Source organism: Sinocyclocheilus grahami, unplaced genomic scaffold (genome assembly GCF_001515645.1).
Source record: "Sinocyclocheilus grahami isolate Dianchi unplaced genomic scaffold, SAMN03320097.WGS_v1.1 scaffold54.1, whole genome shotgun sequence".
In the NCBI taxonomy this organism is placed as follows: Eukaryota; Metazoa; Chordata; class Actinopteri; order Cypriniformes; family Cyprinidae; genus Sinocyclocheilus; species Sinocyclocheilus grahami.
Window position 1 is genome coordinate 1,742,983 of NW_015505233.1, and position 22,608 is coordinate 1,765,590.

At 36.8% G+C, this 22,608-nt stretch overlaps 1 protein-coding gene across 2 annotated transcripts in view; it reads right to left on the bottom strand.

The window, feature by feature from the left end:
• Window positions 1-22,608, bottom strand: part of adck1 (aarF domain containing kinase 1) — a 143,824-nt gene that overhangs the window by 72,595 nt on the left and 48,621 nt on the right. The gene's annotated exons all lie outside the window — the stretch shown is intronic.

Genomic DNA, 22,608 nt, shown 5'->3' on the forward strand with positions numbered 1-22,608 from the left:
TATATATAAATAGATCTCTTTTCTACCAGAGAGTCTTGATCAATGACAAAAATAACTATATAATATAATATAAATATAAAATAATATAATAAATATAATATTAATCATTATTGCCTGTGGTAGGATGTTCTGGGTGACTGATTGCCATGGGGTTGCTATGAAGTTGCTATGTGGTTTTAGCCAGTTGTTGTTTCTAAAGAGCTCTAGTTGGTTACTAGGTAGTTGCTTCGTTGACCAAAGTCCCTAGGTATGGTTCAGTTCCCTTATCTAATTAATGTAAATTTATTAAATGTTCCACTCATTTATTGTACACCAGGTGAAAACTTAATTTAAGCTCTTAGAAAAGTAACAGCCTCAACCCTAGCAAACACCTGTAATAAAATGTCAAAATATGCTGTGTGCATTAGCTTTAAATTTAGCTTTAGATTTTGAAAAACTACCCACCGACCACACTGAAACTAATAGCATAAGCAAAAAGATCAATCGTATGTAAATGTGAGTTTGTGAAACATTTGAAATTAAGCAGATTTCTGCATGAATACTTCCTAATAAATATAAGGGGTTTACAAATGTATGTGTACGTGTATGTTTAAAAGCTATAAATACCTTAGACATCTTAGATGGCTCAAAGATAACTCACCATATCTGCATTTAGACACATTCTGACAACCTGCACTGAATCAAATGAAGAGAAGCCTTGCTTTACTGCAAGTCACAGTATTTACTTCAGATAAATCCAATAGTTTTCTTTCGCAGAAAATACCATTAACATTTTTATAACTTAGTTTTCCATTATTCTTTTAGAGAAATCCTTTCTTTGTGGACCGTTATTATTCATCCCCCAGAGAATGGTGATCTTATCTCAATTACAAAAATACAAAAACTTGTGCCAACAGCTGAGGATTCCTGTTTACATGCAAACTAAATTCATTTTCCAAACTTTAAAATGACCTTGAAACACATTATTGATGAAGGGGTGATTTGAACAACAACAAACGTTGTTTACACTTTGATTTGAACGAAAACAATGTATCCGCGTGACACAGCTGACACAGAATAGCATATGCTGTTTGTGTTCAGTGGATACTCTCCAAAATGGCGCCAGGGTGACGCGGAGGAGATGAATTGTTGAATAAAGTCGTTATTTTTGTGTTCTTTGCGAACAAAAAGTATTCCACGTAGCATCGTAAAATTATGGTTGAACCCCTGATGTCACATGGATTATTTTACCGATCTCCTTGCTATGTTTCTGGACGTTGATCGTGGTAATTACATTGCTGTCTATGGGAGGGTCAGAGAGCTCTCAGAACTCATCAAAAATATCTTAATTTGTGTTCCGAAGATGAACGAAGGTCTTACGGGTTTAGAACGACATGAGGGAGGGTGAGTAATTAATGACAGAATTGTAATTTTTGGGTGAACTAACCCTTTAAATTGATCAACTGACAGTAAATACCTTTATAATGTTGCAAAAGATTCCTAAACCAAATAAATGTTGCTCTTTTATCTGAGAATTTTGAATAATAATGTATTATGGTTTCCACAAAAAATATAGCTGCACAACCATTTTCAGCATTTATAATAACAAACATTTCTTAAGCACCCAATCAGCATATTAGTATGATCAAGGATCATGTGACAATGAAGACTGGAGTAATGGATTCATTCCTCTTCCTTCAAACCTATTGGATTGCAGATTCAAGAGAGTGACATTTTAGTGTTAACTTTTCCAGGAAGAAATGAACCTATTTACTCTGACTTTATCATTAAACTAATGGCACTTTTCCACTGTTTGTTACGGTTCACTTTTGGGGGGTTTTCCACTGGGTACAGTACCTGGTACTTTTTTCTGTAGCACCTCGGTTGAGGTTCCAAGCGAACTGTACCGTTACCAAAACGTGACGTGTAAACTCTGCTGATCACTGATTGACCGGAGAGAATCGTCACTACCTGCGTCACTGAACTTGCGACACGAGACACAACAGACCCGCTAGACTAACCCTGCGTTCCATTCGGAAGGGCTCATCCCTATGCCCTAATCCCTTCGAAGGGTTTACCCTCGGGAGTGAAAGCTTTGAGGGGTTGAAGGGTGTAGGCGACCAAACAACTTTTTCTTGAAGTGCCCTTCTGCGACATCATCCCGTGCCCACACGGAGATGCCGTCATCATGCAAAGAATCTGTGCAAAGGATCATGGGAGCCCGAAGTGTCCATCAGTTGTACCCTTCGAAAACCTTCATTCCGAAGGGCCCTTTGAAGTGGCCAGTTTTGAGCACTTCGGTTTGGAACGACCCTTCAATATGGCGGCCATGATTGTTTTCACTCCGATGTGCCCTTCGGAGGGTGATATATACCGTTTGGAACGCACCGTAAATCAGCACAGCCAGCGAAGGATTGAACGCAACTGTTTTGAACGAGCGCACCTTTTTTTAACAACCAAAAAATGGCTGTTTCGTTGTCTGTTGAGGAAGTACAGACGTTCCTCTCGTTGATAGCTGAGGAGCGGATCCAGCGAGAGCTTGATGGGGCGACACGGAATGAAAAAGTTTTTCAGGAGTCTCGACAGTAGAGGCGGCGCAACTATAACGACATGTGAATAATCCCGCCCACTCTAAAGCAGTACTAAACTGCAGTGGAAACGCAAACCGAGCCAAGCCGTGCCGTACCATGCAGTGGAAAAGCACCATAACAGAGGTGATCAAGATACACAAGATGAAAGTCAACTCGACTCAGGACTGAATTTGTGCTCTCTGAGGGGGGATGTACTCTAAAGAAGCACAAGGCAACATCTCGCGTTTGTCACCTTGTCTTCTCCCCCCTCCCCGCTGCCACAATCCACAAATAAAGAGCAACAAACCACTTAAATTCTTCCATTGCCATTGCCTGTACTTTTGTGAAATTATAGTGGAAGCAACAAAGGCAAAGGAGCTATCTCCCATGCTGAGCTCAGTTGGAGACAGGGCAGCTGGAACTGTGTGAGCCATTTTCTGTCCTGAAATCATAGAATGTTCCCAGGCAGGCAGAGCCGCAGATTCAGCCCTTTTCCTGAGATCTTCAGGGTCAGCATCCCAGCTCTTCAAGACAGAGAAACTGTGGGGGTCACGGATAATACCAGAGCATTTTACATGAGTGACACCTCACAGTGTGTCCCACCAGAACACACGCTCATCACACACACTCGGCAGTGTGTCAGACACACAGTCACTCGGCAGTCCACCTACAAAACTTTATAAATCACTTCAATCAGCTAAAAATTTCTCTAGCTACTTGAGTTCTGATAAAGCACAGAATTTGACAGAGTAAGAGCCCAGAAGCATGAACACATGGGAACGGGTGGCATATAAATGTCCTGTACTTTTGTGAAATTATAGTGGAAGCAACAAAGGCAAAGGAGCTATCTCCCATGCTGAGCTCAGTTGGAGACAGGGCAGCTGGAACTGTGAGCCATTTTCTGTCCTGAAATCATAGAATGTTCCCAGGCAGGCAGAGCCGCAGATTCAGCCCTTTTCCTGAGATCTTCAGGGTCAGCATCCCAGCTCTTCAAGACAGAGAAACTGTGGGGGTCACGGATAATACCAGAGCATTTTACATGAGTGACACCTCACAGTGTGTCCCACCAGAACACACGCTCATCACACACACTCGGCAGTGTGTCAGACACACAGTCACTCGGCAGTCCACCTACAAAACTTTATAAATCACTTCAATCAGCTAAAAATTTCTCTAGCTACTTGAGTTCTGATAAAGCACAGAATTTGACAGAGTAAGAGCCCAGAAGCATGAACACATGGGAACGGGTGGCATATAAATGTGCAGCTGAGTGGTCATGTGTCTTAAGTACTTGTTATAAATTGTCAAAACTTAATTAAAAAAAAAAGTTTGGTAACACTTTAGTATAGGGATTTCTCACTATTAACTAGTTGCTTATTAGCATGCCTATTAATAACATACTGGCTGTTTATTAGTACCTATAAAGCACATGATCTGCATGACCATATTCTACATCCCAATACCTAAACTTAACAACTACCTTACTAACTAACTATTAATAGGCAGTAAATTAGTAGCTTATTGAAGCAAAAGTAGCAGTTAATGGTTTGTCAATAGTGAGAATTGGACCTTGAAATAACCCAGTTTCCAAAAGTTTCTCGCTCAATTTCTTAAAATTAGCTTAAGATTTAAACGAATGAAATAACAATGAACAATACTAACAGAAAACAGAATTTTATCATCTATTAATCTACATTTTTGCATACATATTAATCAATTTTTTAACACTTTAAATTTCATTAATGTACAAAAAGGTGAACAAGGGACAGAATAATAAATACAGTTGAAATGTTCTTAATTGTTAGTTTATGATACTTAAAGTATTAACTACTATTATATGCTAGGTTACCAGTGGTAAACCAATATATTAGTTGGATTATTGTATTAAGTGGTTAATTCATTGTACAAAATCTTCAATTTTTAAATGAATACATAATCATGAGGGCATAATCACTAGTGGTAATTAGATATATCAGGGAAATGGATTAATACGCCACTATTCACCATTTTAAAATGATCAACATTTTACATAGAGGTAAATTAATTAAATTAATAATTAAAAACAGAAAATTTTAAAAATTGTATAATAAAGTTAAAATTGTTTTGTATTTCAATATATTTTTAATTCAAAATAACAATACTTATTTAAATAGAAATCTATAGAAATGTAAAAGGCAGATAAATAATTTTAGTTGCAATATACTATAGATATTTTTAACATCAAATTAAGTAAATTACTGCACATTTTATTTATATTTATGTTTATTATGCAAAATGCTTACTTTTTTGGTATTATCAATATATAAATTGACTAGGGCTGTCACGATTCCTCAAATAAATTTGAGTACTTGGTTATATACATATAAAAAAAAAACTTGCAAACTGGCAAAATACCGGAAGTGGCGCATTACACAGATGAGAATTCATTGAAAAGCATTATTAGACCATTTGCTAAGGCTGCATGAAATTATTAAAAACATTTTAAAATCATAAATAAATAAAGCATAGTGCTCTTGTGAATTCAATTTGATTTAATCTGAATTTATGATTATATTGTTTTATTACATTATGTATTTAATCTGTTTTGATCAGTAAAAACATACGATTGCATTTGATATTTAATTTGACCTAATTAGTATTGCCTCACTGCTACCTGTATTTTAAGTCATTTTAAAGTCTATTGTTCGCTTGGGTCTGTTTTTAATACCACAACAAATTATCAGATTACTCAATTAATCGTCAGAATAATCAACCAATTACTCAATTTTCAAAATAACTGTTAATGACAGGCCTAAAATGGACTTTTCGGTTCTATACAAACAGTTTGTGTGTTAGAACTACACTTTACAAACAAATACATACTATTACCTATACAATGATGGGAGGATAGAAAACAAATATTTACATACTTTTTCTCACAATTATATCGTTGGGTAAATATAGGCGACTGTATATAAACTGCGGACATAAGGAAGCTGCTATTGAAACCGCTTTCGATTGCACGCTCTCATTTTACTTTCACTTTCGAGATTCGCGATCACAAGACTCTATACTATGGAGCGGCAGTACTTACCACACATTTGACAAGATTAGATGTTTGTCATTGGTGCTCAGGATCTGCAAATCATTTGCCATCGTCCTATCAGACATTTCTCCTTACTCTGTGTATGTGGTAAGTGAACTTTCATGTACTGTAATGCAACAGGCTACCGCTAGCAAGCGGCTAACCTTTTAGTGGCTCCGTAGAACGCGTTATTTGTTTCACGCTTCAGGCACACCCCTAACCCCGCCCCCCGATGTCATCACGATGTCCATCACGATGTTGCACTGCAGACATCGTCCAATGCCAATTTGGTAGACATCGCCCAACCCAATTACTAATGAGATCGATATATTGATCATTTATTGAGACCATGAAGTACTGAATGATATCCCAATCACCTGCTTTGAAGCCTACAACATAGAATCTCCTGGGAAATGAATCACTAGGGTCTTGTTTGCGTTGTCACTATCACAGTCTCATTCCCTTACTTCCTTTATCTTTATCTCTCTCTCTCAGGTTTCAGGGACGGGTGAAGAGCATCTTCAAGTGCTTCTTCTAAGAGGCTTCTTTAAGAGGGGCCACTGAACTGCATGCAGTTGAAGCCCCTAGAGCAAAGAGTGAAAAGAGAAAAGCATAGAAACAGGAGAGAATTGATTACGCCTGGTCTGACGTTAACCACCACTGTGCCCGGCTCTTACAAATCCCATTCAACTAATTGCGCAATAATTGCTCATGATAAAATACCATCTTGAAATCAAGGTCTCGCCAGAGTGACTCCACAAAATACTTTTTTCTTTTCACACATTCTTCTCAGTGGTACTCGTTTCAGTTTCTAAGTGAGGCGCTGTGAATAAAACATAACATATTGTGAGTGATCGCAACAGCTAATTTGCCAAACTCTCTATAGACTGCGGAAACTCCCCAAGGAAGGCGTTACTCATTTTTCTGGCAGTCTGCAAGCTTGTGAATCTCTCGGCTGCAGGCTGAAACTCCACTCGCAACGTCTGACAGGCCTCTCATTCACATAGCAGCACTGAAATGACACCGCAGGCCCTCTGGGAGCTCACTCACACACCCGCATTGGGAAAAGTGACGCTCCCAAAGGCTTCCAATCACCATCCGCATATGCCATGACATACATTACCCTACTGCTGCAGCACTGACAGTCCAGACTCCTTGAGGGTATTACATGTCTAGCTTCCTGCAAAGAACAACTTGGAGTAGGCATGATGATTTGGAAAGGTTGCAGACGGGTGTAATTGCATGATGCAAGCAATTATAACACTCAAGCATGTCCTGAAGAGCAAGAATGCAATGATTTTGGAAGGTCCGTACGGACAGCAATAGAATCAGATGCCGGTTTCAAAAAACGTTTGTGAGGGCTGAGCGTTTCTGCAGCCTGAGGGGCCGCTGTGATGAACGCTGACGTTTTTACAAGAAGCGTTTAAGAGCCAAATGTTTCATCTGGGAGGTTTAAAAAGCAAATTAACTCAGATCTCTAGCCCTGGGGCAACTGACTAATTTGATTTGGTGTGGAGGTGAGACACTGCTTGGGTCGCTGTTAATTTTTTGCTACTGTGTAGGAACAGTACAGGAACCAATTTGCAGGTACCAACATTTTGAGGCTTTTTACTCATTTTTATTAATAGCGATTGTAGTGAGTAAATTATTAAATTGCTTTATTGCTTTTTAATTTAACTTATTGGGGTATTAAGGCCGAATAAGAATCTCCTGCTCTTTTTTAGCAACGACATTAGAGCAACAAATAAAAACTTAATAAAATGAGATGAAGTGCCATTAATTTGCGAAATATTAAATTCACTGGATTTTCCAAATTGGAAATTACAAGTTGCCCTTGAGAGCTGTAAACCCAATAAAATGTCCAGCATGATCAGTTTAGTCTAATTCAGAAACAGTTGAAGTCAAAACTTTACATACACCTTGCAGAATCTGCAAAATGTTAATTATTTTACCAAAATAAGAGGGATGATACAAAATGCATGTTATTGTTTATTTAGTACTGACCTGAATATGATATTTCACATAAAATATTTTAAGATAAAACAATGGTTGAATTTATAAAAATGACCACGTTCAAAAGTTTACATACACTTTATTCTTAATACTGTGTTGTTACCTGAATGATCCACAGCTGTGTTTTTTTGTTTAGTGATAGTTGTTCATGAGTCCATTGTTTGTCCTGAAGAGTTAAACTGCCTGCTATTCTTCAGAAAAACCTTCAGGTTCCACAAATTCTATGGTTTTCCAGCATTTTCTGCGAGGTATGTAAACTTTTAATTTCAACTGTAACTTATGGTACTGTACTTTTTAGTGAATCAAAAACATACAATGTGACCAGTGCAATTCAATTCACAAACAAGTGACTCTTACGAACCAGTTCTTGTAATTAACAGTTCATGAAGATGAGGTACAGGTAAGTTAAAAATGAGAAAGATGAAAATCTGTTTGATTTCACTAAATTGAACCCATCAGAGCAGTTACTGAATCAACATCTGAATCACTTACTAAACTCCAAGTTGCCATTATTTTCAGTGATGCCTGTATCAAAACGAAGCAAGTCTCAACTCTTTACAGAACAGCTATCAGAGTAAGAGATTGCACAATCATTACAAAAAAGATAAAACAAATATGAATAAGAGTACAGCTATTAAACACTTGTTCTCAAAACAAACATGTAATTCTTTTCAACATACTTGAACACAACTGTAAACAATACACTCAACATCTATGGAGGATAATTGCTCTCTCTCTTATTAAATTGTGCATTTGTCAAAAACTTTAAAGATTAAATTCAGGCAAGACAGACAAGTATTATTAGCTTTGGCACCTTCCATTTTGATTTGAAAGTAGCCATTTCTGCGTTAAAAGTCTAGGCGTGAAATGCTAATAGCCACATCAGTGGTCCTTCCAATATATAACAGCGGTCGGCCACCGCCAATAACCTTTGTATAGCACAGTATGCAGCCACATGGTACAGCGACCTCATTTACAGTTCAAAGAGCTTCGTGTTCAGCTGTGTGTTCTGGAGGATGTTTCTCATCTGCCTGCTTTTATGTTGTACAGTCATTTTGAAGACGTTTGGCAGGAATAATAAGAAGGTTTCTTACACAACTGCATATGTATAATCACAACCAACATACTCTTTGTGATGATGAGCGCCATACTGCTGCCTCTCCTGACACTATAATGGCCGTGGTGAGCTCACATTTCCCCAGCGTCTCTGAGGTATAATTAAAACCTGTTGTAATCATTTTTCCCCTTTAAGAGCCAAACACTGACACGCCTACCATAGAAACTAGCCACATTTGAAACGCACAAGAAAGTTCAATGATTAACAAGAGGACAGGGGTTTCAAATCTTCCTTCATATCACTGGGAATCACAATGGTTGACTAGTCGCACAACAAATACATTTTTTTTTCTATAATATTTCTATATTAGTCCATATTGCCTACTGGGAATATTCACTCATCTTTTCTTTTTCTGTAAAAAAAAATTAAAAGAGAAAAAAATAAATAGCAGAAACTGTCATTTTAAGCTCATTTTAGACTCACTAGTGAAATCAGTAAGAAAGCAGCCCAGCTTGTCCACCTGCAATTATGACAAAGGGGTTGTTAACATCTTAAAAGTGCTTTTCACATATCACCTGGGGAGTTCTAAATCATTTCATGGATACACTGAAACACTCTGGATGTCTTAGAGTACGATATGTCAGGTTTAAAATATGAAAAACCAAGAAATTGCATGTCAGCATGCAGCTATTGAACGGTACCATACAAGCATGCATGAAAAGTGGCGTAATTAGTCATTACTTGTGCAGTTAAGTGCATAACCTCTTTTCAATTTCCTTCAGAACTGAACATTGTGCCAGAAAATTCAGCCTTCCCTGAGAAATGTAATAAGCCTAGAGCAAAAATGTAGGGTATTTGAGGAGGCAGAGCCCTTTTGCAGGGAAATGAGAAGATGCCTTTGACCTAAACACAGAAAGCTTGGAAATGACAGGCGAGCCATATAGCGCTGTGATTGTTTAGGATGTTAATTACACTGAAAGAAGCTGTAAAACAAGCCACAAGACTCTGCTCCATGAATAGGGAAGTAGGCACAGCTGGGATGCTTATAATCACAGGCAATGCAGCAAAAAAAGAGAGATTAGTGCTTTAGCGATTAAATATTATCTTTTCACAGCACTAAATTAATCAACTTCTCTTGGAGCCCCATTCACTCACACTGGCAGGTAACTCACATCACTGACCTTTTTTTTTTATGTCACCTGCCTTTCCTTTGGTGTTTTTGGTTTGTTGATTTGAAGCAAACAGCCTTTGGAAATGTTAGATTATGTGTAATCTCAATCATAAATCTCACTGTTCAGTAACTCTGAAATACTGACCACATGTGTTAAAAAGGAAGAGTTCACACAAACATGTATTGTCATCCTTTAATTGTCTGTATGCTGTTCCATAAAGTATCATAAAGTACCCATAGCAATCTATACAACTTCTACACATGATCTGACGGCTTTGTATAAGAAACAGACCATTCAAAACTTCTCAGATACTTATTTACTGATAATCTTACATTTTTGAAAATCCAAAATAGTTCCACAAGTACATGATTTTCATTTTTGAATGAACTACTCCTTATTATTCCTATAGTCATGTCTATACCTGTACAGAAATGGAAAAAAATAGGAACTAGACATTCTATACTTTAACATTGAGATCCAAATGTCAATACAAAATAAATACAAATACTCAACAAAATGCAATTTAGGGCTAATTTATAATAATATACCATAGGCGTTCCCGATTTACAAGCATAATTAAATGCTGGATATTTATTGAAAGCATATCCCAAAAGAAAACGTGGATAACTGGCATTAGAAATTATCTATAAAAGCCTAATCAGAAAAATAAACAATATACAAATCAAAAGCGATATTAGAATCAATCAACTACTACCTACACAAATAAAACAAACAAACAAAATTATATAAAATAAATAAACACAACTAATAAATAAATAAAACGAATATTTTTTAAACTTCAAATTAAAATATTCTTTTTCCTAGTGACAAGTTAAACCTGGTCTTGCAGGTATATACAGTATTTCAACATTTTGTAAGGTTCTGTTTGTAAAAGCGAGGTTTGGTGAAGTTTAGCTAATTAAGGCTACAAATCAAGTGTTCACAAATGGGAATTCTCCTCCGCAATCACACGCTATAGAAAAAAGACCTGTAATTAAATATTTTTTAAATGCTTTCCTGCATAATTTTTTCTGTTTGGTAAAATGCATTGTGACGTTCTCATGAAATGCATTTGCAATAAAAGATGACATGATTCCACTTGACATGGCGAAGGTTTGTAGATAGACAAAAGCCTTCAAAACGCTTTCACACGGGCACCATTACAGCCATTGAAGCTAATGCAAAAGAAACAGTAATGGGGAACAACTTTCAACAGCCGACTGGCTTGGCATCGAACCAGTCTCACAAGAAAAAGATATGCAATCACTTTTAGCAGTGTTATGGTCCTATTCAGAGCAGAGCCAGTGTGTTGGGTGGATGAATGGCTTGCTAATGGAGCAGATATTCATGCTGAGGAGATGGAGAGATAACATTCTGCTGTGGGGCGTATGGGAGAGAAACTCTGGTGAGGGAGATAATGCAGTGTTTATGGTAATATTTTAATCTCTTATCGTGCTAGAGGAGAAACCCAGAGGGTATTTATCAGCTTTTGAACTAACGCACCACAGCTTTATTCATTTTTATAATTTTTTTTTTTTAAAAAGGGAAAAAACTATTTTCCCATCTTTGTAGTGCCCCATCAAAAGCAACAAGAGATGCAACTTTCCGCTTTCATGATTGATGTGTTATTTTAATATTTCATTTTTATAAATGTCAGGCAAAGACAGTTTTGCGATATAAAAAGCTAGTATTTAATGTAAACGAAAAGGTTCAATTAAATTAAATGCAAATTACAGTGCATTCAGGCTATACATTTTTTATATCGGTATGTGTGTTCCCTGGGAATTGAACCCACGACCTTTGCGCAGGAACATTAAATAAACAATAAATAAACAGAAAAATAAACAATATACAAATCAAAAGCGATTCTAGAATCAATCAACTACTACCTACACAAATAAAACAAACAGAGAATTAATATAAAATAAATAAACAACTAATAAAATAAATAAAATGAATATTTTCTAAACTTCAAATTAAAACATGCTTTCCCTTTTTCCTAGTGACAAGTTACACCTAGTCTTTTTTTTTTTTTTGCTATTAAAGGAATAGTTCACCCAAAAATTTTAATTGGCTGAAAATGTACTCACTCTCACACCATCCAAGATGTAGATGAGTTCTTTTCTTCATCTAAACAGATTTAGAGATATTTAGCATTACATCACTTGCTCACCTCTGGATTCTCTGCAGTGAATGGGTGCCGTCAGAACGAGCGTTCAAACAGCTGATGAAAACATCACAATAATCCACACAACTACCAGACATTCAATTAAGCTCTTGTGAAGTGAAAAGCTGCATGTTTGTAAAAAACAAATCCATCACAAAGGTGTTTTACCTTTTAAACCATCACTTCTGCCCAAACTGAGTCAATAATCCTTAATAATGCATCCTCCAGTGAAAAAGTCCATCCCCTGTTGTCCTCTCACAACAAAAAACACCAACATATTAGTTTAGAACAGTTCTGAGCAGTTTTCACTTGTGGTACTTTATATGTGTATATATTTCTCTTCTGATTCAGAGGAAATTACTTTATCACTGGAAAAAAGAAATATTATGGATAGAGGAATTTTAGCTGGAAGCAACAGTTTTAAGCTAAAATGTCTTAATGACAGAGTTGTTTATTACAAACACATAGTTTTTCACTTCACAAGATGTTAACTGATGTACTGGAGTTGTGTGGATTGCTAGTGGATTTTAGTTTTTAATCAGCAGTTTGAACTTTCATTCTGACTGACGGCACCCATTCACTGCAGAGGATCCATTGGTGAGCAAGTGATATAATGCTAAATTTCTCCAAATCTGTTTGGATAAAGAAACACCCTCAGGCCATCCATGATAGATGAATTTGAGTAAGTTTTTCAGCAAATTTTCTTTTTTTTTGGATGAACTACTCCTTTAAACCTTTCAACATAAAGCTCCTTAGTGATAAGTACAAAAAAGGCGAAACAAACATAAGTCAGTCGCTTCTACGACTATACATTTAAAATACAAAATGTATCCTATTTATAACTGCATCCTCATTAACGAACTTCAAAAATGTTTATGTTGAAAGTCTGGAAAAGTTGTTTCGGTGTTTTCACAGAGAGTAAGGAACTGTCTCGAGACGCACCACAGAGTAGTGCACCACAGAGCAGTGCAGTAGGGTCTTCTCTTCAGAGCCGAGTGGACAGATTGTCGAATCATTTCTACGGCACACTCCAGATTCACACTGTAGGACCACATATGCCACCACAAATGCTACAGTTCCGTTTCGTTTTTCATTTTTTATGACTTCAAAAATTACTTGCAGACTCCAAGTAAACTTGGCTGTTCACTTTATGATGAAAAGGCACATCTATGTACTACATTGGCTTGCTGCAGTGTTTTTGCCTTATTAAGTGAGCTGCATGTCCACTATACCTACAGTGACACAGCACAAGAGAATGAGTCCAAACTGAAACAGATGAGAGAAAACTGGCTACCGTAAAATAATACAAAAAAGTTAAACAGACAACGTCTTTCTACTGTGTTACCTTTTTTGGCTGCACGCAACAACACGCAACATAGTCCAGTTCATAAAAAAATGACTCTTATGAGCTCTTTTAACAAATCAGTCACAAAGTCTAAAAGTTATCAGTTAGAATGAGTACAATAATGAATTACTCAAATTTACCAGAGCTGTTACTGAAAAATGTGTGTCTATTATTTCTGCAATACAAATGACATTAAAAGTAACTGTACAAACACGTTTCAGAAAAAACAGACAGTTGTACCCAAACTCCCTCACTGCAAAATAAATTAATCATATTATTTCTAAAAATGGGGCTATATACACACATATTCATATAATATAACTACTATTACATAATTGAAACATTCATATTTTTATTGTTCCCTTATGCAAAAGATTTAGCATAATGGAAATATACACACACATAGGCATAAATAAATAAAAGTTTAAAAATATAAACTACATACAAAAACATAAGCAGAAACCAATGCTTCATCTTTTATTATTTTTGGAAAACAAAGCTTGGTCTTGGGCCAGAGTGTTGGTGTTGCTGTAAAGGGTTTGGCATGGAATGGCAGTGATTGTAGAGAACAGCCCATATGGATACAGGAAGCACTGGGACAGCCTGCACTCTGCGAGGGTGGTAACCACTGAAGCAAAGAGGGCCGAGTCTGGATATCTACAGGGTCCAACAAATCACCAACGCCAAAGATGTCCAGCCACCCACATGCTTCTTTACTACCATACACCAATGCCAAAAAAGACCACATGCTCTTTTCTCAGACCCTCATGCTAAGTATAACTGATATTTCAACATCCTGTGGCCTCACTGGGTGTTCATGGATCAAATCGTGACTTAACGCTCCACAAAAAACAACCAAAAATTTGATTTACAGTAATGCAGTTGCAATGGAAGTCTAAGGGATAAAAAAACCTTGTGAAAGATTTAAAAGTAGAAAAAAAAACCTACATTTAATTTTTCTTGTAATTATTTTTTTTCTCTTATTATTTATCATTCTACTTTGTATGCAGAATGATTACGTTTATGCCTATAATTTCAAAACAGTTTGTTTTATGTTTATTGTGGTGCAATATCTTGTCCCATTGAAAGAAAGAAAGAAAGAAAGAAAGAAAGAAAGAAAGAAAGAAAGAAAGAAAGAAAGAAAGAAAGAAACTAATTTAAATTAGAACTAATTTAAAAGAACAAAAGAAAAAAACGAACTAACGGAAAAAAAATACAAATTAAGAAAAAACTAAAAATGAGCAAACGATAGAAAAGGAATGTAAGAAAATGAATGAACAAGCAGAAACGAGAGAACAAAATGAAAGAGAGTGAATAAATTAGTTATTGAAATTTAGAACAAACAAAAATTAAAAACAAAAGAAAAACAAAAAAAAGAATGAACAAAATAAAAACTGAAACGAAAGAATGAATAAACAAATTAGAAAGAACAAAAATAAACAAAAGAAAGAACAATTGAAAAGAAAAATAAGGAAGAACGAACGAAAAAAAGAACAATAATGAAGAAAGAAAAGAAAAAAGAAAGACATAATGACTGAATGAACAAATGAAAGAAAGAAGGAAGAGTATTGGGGCAGGGTGATTAATCACAGCTGCCGCCCCAGCGAGTGTTTCGGTTCGTCTTGCTCCTGCAGCCTCTGCGTCTGTGCTGCTGAAACACGCCCCATATGATGCCACACATCCAGCACATCATTAGAGGAAATGATGCACATTTACATGCTCGGCTGGCCGTTGTGTCATTGAGAATGAGGCAGCAGCAGTGGCGCTTTCCGAGGGATACACCCCCTTTCCACAGCACTGATTCCCTCGCCCGATCGAGCGCACACACTCACAGGACACTCCTGGGACTCGCCTGCCATCTGTTGTTTAATGGTCTCCTGTAATGGATCCCTGCCCCATGAGCCCAGTCTTTTCTCTAAGGGACAAGCGCAGACCTACAGGCCAGAGAGCTCACATTGCACCGGTAGATCAGAGACTCATAACCTGGCTGAAGATGAATGAGGTTACATGGTCCAAATGAGGCTACGGTTGCACAGTGGACTCTAGCTGGAAACTGACTGGATTCCCATCCTGCACAGTAAACAAGAACCCTAATATATGACTTCTCCCTTCTGAGGGACCATCATCATATTTGTGGGTCCTTGTTTAAAGGTGACATATCATGAAAATCTGACTTTTCCAGGTTTTAAGTGCTATAATCAGGTCCCCGGTGCATCTACCAACCAAGGAAATGTGAAAAAGATTAAGGTAAGCCTTTTTCTGCAAGCGTATTAGAAAACGAGCGCGTCTGATTTCGCTCCCTTGGTGACATGGCAAAGGGATCTCATTATAATATTACCGCACCTTAATCTGTAAGTTTCCACCCACGGCACCATTATTGTGTTTTCGCAAGTGACAACAGTGTATTAGTTCTAATGCCATGGTGAAAGTTTGAGCAAAACATACTAACTGTTCTGTCTTTGTCTGCACAGACGAGTACAGAACACTATTTAAATCTAAAAGAAACATGCGATTTATTTCCCAGCAGTTTACCTTCACAGACATAACAGACTGTTTGTAACTCATGTGTGTTTTTAACGTAAACTTGTGTGTGAATGAAAACTTAGTTTAGTACTCACATGCTTTCGCTTTCTGTCCGTGTGCTTCGGATGTGTGCACTCAGGAAACCCTATATCTGAAGTTTAAACTCATATGGTTTAAAACGCATGATTTCAGTATAATCAGAACCATAACAGATGTTTTTAGCAGGTCCGAGCTGTAATGGTGCACAGGTGCAGCTCTATTCTGGAAAAGGGGGCGGGGAGCAGCAGCTAATTTGCATTTAAAGAGACAGGCCCGAAAAACAGCGTGTTTCTGCTTCCACTCAAAATAGGCATTTTCCAAATTATGTAATAAATGATCTGTGGAGTATTTTGAGCTGAAACTTCACAGACACATTATGGGGACACCAGAGACTTTTATTACATATTGTAAAAAGGGGCATAATATGTCTCCTTTAATGTGCAGAAAATATATGTATTATTAATATTTATTATATAATTTAAGAAACTAATACTTTTTTAATGATTTCTGAATATTCAGGTGACACTAAAGACTTGAGTAGTGACCACTTAAAATTAAAATTAAAAAACACTATAATTCTAATTGTACTCTCTCTCTCTCTCTCTCTCTCTCTCTCTCGCTCTATATATATACACACACATACATACACACACAAACAAACATATAAATGTGTCAACAACTGACAAAGCATGTTTGAAAATAAAAAAATAAAATAAAATATTTTAATAGTATAAACATAATTAGATAAAAAAAACTGTAAGAATAGTGACATTTTAATTAAATGAAAAAATTTACTTTTAAACAAAACTCTGTCCCCCTCAAGGGCATAGCTGAGCTAATGGTTCAGGAAGTTTGCAAAAGAATATTAGGAGAGGAGGAAAAGAGATGGGATCTATTTATACCAGGCTGACAGAGCGGTTAAGAACTTCATCTCGTAGCTCAGATGGCACGATTGCTCAACTGAAGTGGGATTTGTCAAGAAGCTACGTGTCGATTAGAGATTATATTGCATGCTCCGGTGCAGAAAAAAAGTGATGATGTGACCAAACAGTGACATTAAATACAATATTGTGGAAGGGTCTTACAGAGAGATCCTATCTCTGGACTCGACATGAACCTGTGCGTGTGAGAAGATATTTATGAAGGTGAGGTGTTTTTATATCAATGACAGCTTAAAGAGCATTTCTTGACAGAAAACTAGTGGAAACCGTAGACTGATACTTCTATCTTTGCTAAAGTAGAGAACTGCAGTGGAGTGGTAAAAACAAATGTGGCCAACCTATCTTGAACAGCCCACTGTCTTACAAAAGGTTAATTGAGTCTCCTTTGGTTAATGAGTGGCAGGGCCTTTCTTAGGTTATATGGAAGCATCTTTTAGATCTAACCATCCTCAAGTGAAACTGTGACTGACCACGCAAGACCTATCTAAATGTGCGGAGGTGTCATGGCAAAAGCATATGCCTCGGCAGATGTGGAGGAGAGCATTTTCAGGCGAGAACATATTACACTAAATACAATCACCTACAAGAATTCACTCCATTTTGACTATAGGATTATATATAATAGGACAACGATGATAAATCATGAAACCAGTAATGTTAATTAATGGTGTATTCAAAGCCAAAAATCACTATTAAAGCTGCGTTCTTGCCATACCGTAATTACGAGATGACAATACGTAATACTTTATGTGAAACAGCGGTCACATGGTCCAAGTCGTAGCTCTCAGAACATTCCGAGCTTACAAGTTGTAATTATGAGCTCTGCAAGCACTTTACGCTTTGGCGCAAATGGTGTTGCCATAGAAATGCATAGTTTGCCTAGAAGGTCACATGTCGTCATCTCGGAATTACGATAATTACATTATGTCATAAATGCATCTAAAATTACTCATAGTTAGGGTTAAGGATTTCAAAGTTTGCCCTTTTCTGGCATCTCAAATTGTGCATCTTGTTTCACTATTACTTTTTCTAAGTGATCACTCTCTCACAAAAAAGTGAGATTTTTGTCTTGTTGGCGGTAAACCGGCAAACAAATCCCAAAAAAAGATACACTGCCAGAGGAATCCAAGTCTGACGTTTTCTGGCATGAATAACATCTCAAATTGCATGTTTTGTTGCACGCTATAACTTTTCTAAGCGATCACACTTACGATTTTCATCTTGTGGACGATAAAACCGGCAAACAAATCCCAAAAATATACACTGCCAGAGGAATCCAAGTCTGGCCTTTTGTGGCAGGAATAACATGTCACATTGCATGTCTTGTTGCGTTATTATTTTACTAAGCGATCACACTTACGATTTTTATCTTGTGGACGATAAAACTGGCAAACAAATCCCAAAAAAAGATACACTGCCAGAGGAATCCAAGTCTGACGTTTTCTGGCATGAATAACATCTCAAATTGCATGTTTTGTTGCACGCTATAACTTTTCTAAGCGATCACACTTACGATTTTCATCTTGTGGACGATAAAACCGGCAAACAAATCCCAAAAATATACACTGCCAGAGGAATCCAAGTCTGGCCTTTTGTGGCAGGAATAACATGTCACATTGCATGTCTTGTTGCGTTATTATTTTACTAAGCGATCACACTTACGATTTTTATCTTGTGGACGATAAAACTGGCAAACAGTCCCAAAAAAAAAATCACTGCCAGAGAAATCTGGCATGAATAAGGTCTTGTTGTGCAATTACTTTTCTAAGCAATTGCACTTATGAATTTAGATTACACTTTCTTAAATTTAAAGACCTGCTATTATTATTAATGTTCACAACCACCTCAGTACATACCATTATTTATTAACAAACAACCCCTAAGGCTCATGGTTGAGAGTCCTTGCTCAAATTGTTGTGTGCACATTCTTTCCCCCCAATGTGAGCTCAAAACTAGGTAGTGTTGAGTAATTAGCTCCATTTTTCACCAGAACGTGACAATTACTTTTGATAAATATTTGCATAATTGAACTACTAAGTGCCTCGTTCTTTTTTCAGTCCCTCTACCCAACCCTCCCTTACAGTGTGCTGGAGGTTAATGCTGTTCACCAGCCCACAACGTTCCTTAAGGCTTCTAGAAAGCCATGCAATGCAAAAGGATAATAGCTGTTCTTCTGTTGTGTGCTGAGAGGTGTCATACATGAACAAGGTTACAATAAAAGCAGTGTTATCGCTACCACATGACAGGGAATTTATTACTAATTTTATGTATTTTATATATAAATATATAAATGTGTATACATGTATATCCATATATATATATATATATATATATATATATACACACACAAGCTGAGTGGCTTTCTACTACGCCAAGAGTGCATAAAGCAGAGGCCTGGCTCTATTAACTGGAAATCTCATGGAATAACATTTCAGTTGCTCAGGAGCTTAAGGAAGAGTTAATTAAAGACATAGAGTGAAGGCAAGCTGAGAGGAAACCAAAACCAGTGTCTGTCTTCCTCCCCACACCTTTGTGATATCAATAATTCCTTATCTAAATGGATCCAGAGCCACCCGTAACAGCTTTTTGATTTTGTGTGAGACCATGCTAGGCCTCATAAATAAATATGAGGGGAGGTGGGGAATTCTGGGATGCTGTAGTTTACATCACGGTGCAGGAGACGCTCGCTAAAAGCCCTGGCAGAGACTGTGTTTGAAGCGAACTGCCAACCAGTCACGGAACAGCACAGCACAACGGATACTATAGTCCAGTGGCGTACAGTAGACTTGTGAAATGAGCAGGCAGATTCCTTCTCTGGGTTTGGCTTTTTAATTCTACTGTAAACTTACATATGTATATATGTAACGTGATGTTTATATCATTTTTAAGTTGAATGCATTTAAAAAAGAATTTACCTTGCAGCATTAACAGGAAACCAACACTAAGAATTATTAAAAATAAATAAATAAAAATGTATATTGACTGACAATTGATAAACATATTAACATTATTTAATAAATTCAAATTATATTACACATACAAAATTTTTTATAGAAAAATACTGAGTAGTTACAACTGCTACACTACATATATACATATACATAAATATATATATATATATATGTGTGTGTGTGTGTGTGTAATATATATATATATATATGTGTGTGTGTGTGTGTGTAATATATATATATATATATGTGTGTGTGTGTGTGTGTAATTGGGGTAATGTAAATAAATAATAAAAATAATAAAAATAAAAGGTCAAATATTACTTATGGTTTTTTTATGCAATATCCCAAAGTTCACATGTAAATACATGGATGGAAACCTGTCTACTAATAGACTAACTTTAGTGATTTCATATTTAGTAACATTTCTGGTTTAATTTTGCATTATTGTTTTTTCTTTCCCACCCAAATTTCCCTGAGAACACACCACTATGCTTTTCTCCTCAAAGAAACATCCCTGCTAAATCCAGATGAATAATGTTCATTAAAAACACTTGCGCTGACCTGACACGGAGCATACAGAGAAGCATTATTCTTGCACAACATTGGGAGCGCAAGCCGCACCTCATCTACATATCCACACACTCTCACACAGAAACGATAATGGAGTGAACGAGAGACAAAAGGAGAAAGCCAGAGAATTGGGGGGACTTTTATTGTGACACAGAGGCAGACAGATTATTCTACCGCCGCACTGAGCCCAACGAGCCGTGACGGGTCCATCTCCAGCTCTCGACACACAAAACAGCGACGTCTCAAATGCTTCTTACCTCGCAGCACACACACACACATCAAAAAAAAACTAAACCTCCGCAAGCCAGTCGCGACCTGGCTAGAATTACGTAATGTTGCAGCCAGTGCGGCTGTCATACAGCAGGGAGGGATGGGGATTGTGAGAGAGAGAGAGAAAAATGGGAGGCGGGAAGGCAGTGAAGCAAGAAGTCAGACTGATCTATTAGAGCTAATAATTACAATAATAAAACTGTAAAGATGCAGTCATCACCCTAGAGGTGTCGGGTACAAGCTTAGCCCTCTCAAGGTCAGACGAGGGAGGGCCACTCTTTAACGGTTACCTGCTCAGACTCCGGCTGAGTGATTACAGGTTTGAATTGTCCTTGTTCAAGGTCATTCCGCCAGAACTGGGAAGTTTTGTGACCTTGACCATACCTGAAATACTAAAACGCAACGGGATTTGTGATTGCCACAGTGTGAGAATGCATTAAAAAGATTCGATTTTTAGATGTTCGGAAGAAAAAAACTTGCTAGGTTGTTGCTTAAAGGATCAAAAAATTTTATTACTCACCCTTAAGCCATCCAATATGTAGAGGAGTTTGTTGCTTCATCAGAACAGATTTGTAGAAATTTAGCATTACATCACTTTTTCACAAACGGATCCTCTGCAGTGAATGGGTGCCGTCAAAATGAGAGTTCAAAGAGAGGATAAAAACATCACAATAATCTATCCATTAATGAGCAAGCGATGCTACATTTCTCCAAATATGTTCCGATGAAGAAACAAACTCAAATAAATCTTGGATAGCTTGGGAGTTAGTAAATGTTAATTGTGGGGTGAATTATCCGCACCGTATGGCTTGGGTACCTCCTTCAGTGCAATATTTTCTTTCTTTAATCTTAAAAATAAAGGTTCTTTATTGGCATCAATGATTCCACGAAGAACCTTCAACATCCATGGAATCTTTCCATTGCACAAAATGTTCTTTATATTAGAAAAAAAAAAGTTCTTTAGATTATTAAAATGTTCTTCAAGAAAAGGTTCTTCAATAGCATCACTGTGAAAACTCATTTTTGGAACCTTTATTTTTAAGTGTATCATTTCTCAGGTAAAATTATATGTTTAATTGATTCGAAAAGTAACAAAACAGCATATAGCATAATTTGAATGGCCTTGTTTCCTGTGTAATGTGAGAAAAAAGCCGGATAGCAACACAAAACAATGGGACACAAGCTGATAGATGATTTGAACCGGTCATCTTCAGAACAGAACAATTATCTCCACCAAAATTTAAATGCCTGTCAAAACATTTCTGAGAGGGAGCACTTTCAGGATGACTGCACTGACGAGAGGCACAAAAGTGCTGACAGAAGAGGACGAGGGAGACCACAGCTTCTCTCATGTGACATTAACCCTGCTGACCCACAGTGACCGAGACAATTATTGAATACCAGCCCCTGTCGCTCACAAGGAGCAGCCTGCAATAATGACTTGAGAAAATGTGATTTGCAGTTCAAAGAGAGGATAAAAACATCACAATAATCTATCCATTAATGAGCAAGCGATGCTACATTTCTCCAAATATGTTCCGATGAAGAAACAAACTCAAATAAATCTTGGATAGCTTGGGAGTTAGTAAATGTTAATTGTGGGGTGAATTATCCGCACCGTATGGCTTGGGTGCCTCCTTCAGTGCAATATTTTCTTTCTTTAATCTTAAAAATAAAGGTTCTTTATTGGCATCAATGATTCCACGAAGAACCTTCAACATCCATGGAATCTTTCCATTGCACAAAATGTTCTTTATATTAGAAAAAAAAGTTCTTTAGATTATTAAAATGTTCTTCAAGAAAAGGTTCTTCAATAGCATCACTGTGAAAACTCATTTTTGGAACCTTTATTTTTAAGTGTATCATTTCTCAGGTAAAATTATATGTTTAATTGATTCGAAAAGTAACAAAACAGCATATAGCATAATTTGAATGGCCTTGTTTCCT